Below are 1,291 nucleotides of genomic sequence, written 5' to 3'. Positions count from 1 at the left end.
ACACACACACACACACACACACACACACACACACACACACACACACACACACACACACACACACACACACACACACACACACATGTACGTCTGAAGCACATTCTCATGCAAAAACTGCCTCATTTCAATGATTTTATGCAAAGAAGAGAAACATTTTATTGATTCTGAACGCAAATTAGAGCAGATTTCCTCTGTTTACATGCTGCACATGACAAACACGGTGATATCAAAGGGAAATTTGTGGCGTACAAATTAAAATTCATGTAAAATCGGWCCGAACCCAGGAGGGGGAGCTTGTTCTGGGACCGGATCAGTTCAGCTGCACCAGAGTGGAACAGAGGCTAATTCTTCATTTAAATCATTTTATTGTAAGAATAATACTTGTTGKTCATAAAATAAATGTGTTACTACTGTAAAGCTGTGGTCACCAACTGCTGGTCTGCAGGCCATTTTGGGTCAATATGGTTTAGGAGTTAATTTATTTGTTTATTATAAATTTTGTAGTGTGACAGTTTTATTGTCTGTTCTCAGGGAACGAGGTAATTATGMAATCATCTGTCTGAGTGTGTTTGYTAGCAAARTATCTCACTGATCAGAAATCAATAAAGTTGAATCAAGATGGCCACCATCTGATGTTTTATTTTATTTTGTTGATGKTATTAATGGGTTTAGTGTCTAAATYACTAAAACTTGTGTTAAGTACGATGTGGTAAAAGTCTTACAGAATATTATAAAAGTTTTGTGTTTTCTGCTCTGTCTCTCCTGCTCCAACAGTCTCATGYAAAATGATCCCGGTCATAAATCAGCAGGTAGAGACGGTCGGAAACTAACAGACAGCTCAGACACATGGACCGGACACAGCCAGGACTTCCTGGTTCCTGTTGGTGYGTGTGTGCGTGCACATGAGTGTGTCAGAGGGTATCGGCCCATATTTATGGCTGCCTCTGAATGTTCACTCCTGTGTGCGCTCCCACAGGCATGTGCACATTTCTGTGAGCTCAGTGAATCGAGCTGCTGTCTCTCGGCCAGCTCGGCCTCTCGTCTCCTCTTCAAGGCCGTGCAGATCGGCACAAGGCCTCCACGGTGTCTGACTCTGAGTCTGTGGGCCCACCTCGTGCCCCCCAGCGGGGCCCCTCTAACACTCCTCCACCTCAGAGGATCAGGAACGTGTTTCTGTCTGCAGGGCTTTGAGATGTTAGTGATGATGTCTACACCTTAAGCACCTCTTAAAACACAAAAACTATTTATTTATTTATTTATTTATTTATTTATTTATTTATTTATTTATTGT

The sequence above is a fragment of the Austrofundulus limnaeus genome, unplaced genomic scaffold, assembly GCF_001266775.1.
Source record: "Austrofundulus limnaeus strain Quisiro unplaced genomic scaffold, Austrofundulus_limnaeus-1.0 Scaffold189, whole genome shotgun sequence".
Classification (NCBI taxonomy): Eukaryota; Metazoa; Chordata; class Actinopteri; order Cyprinodontiformes; family Rivulidae; genus Austrofundulus; species Austrofundulus limnaeus.
This window is presented reverse-complemented; position numbering follows the sequence as displayed.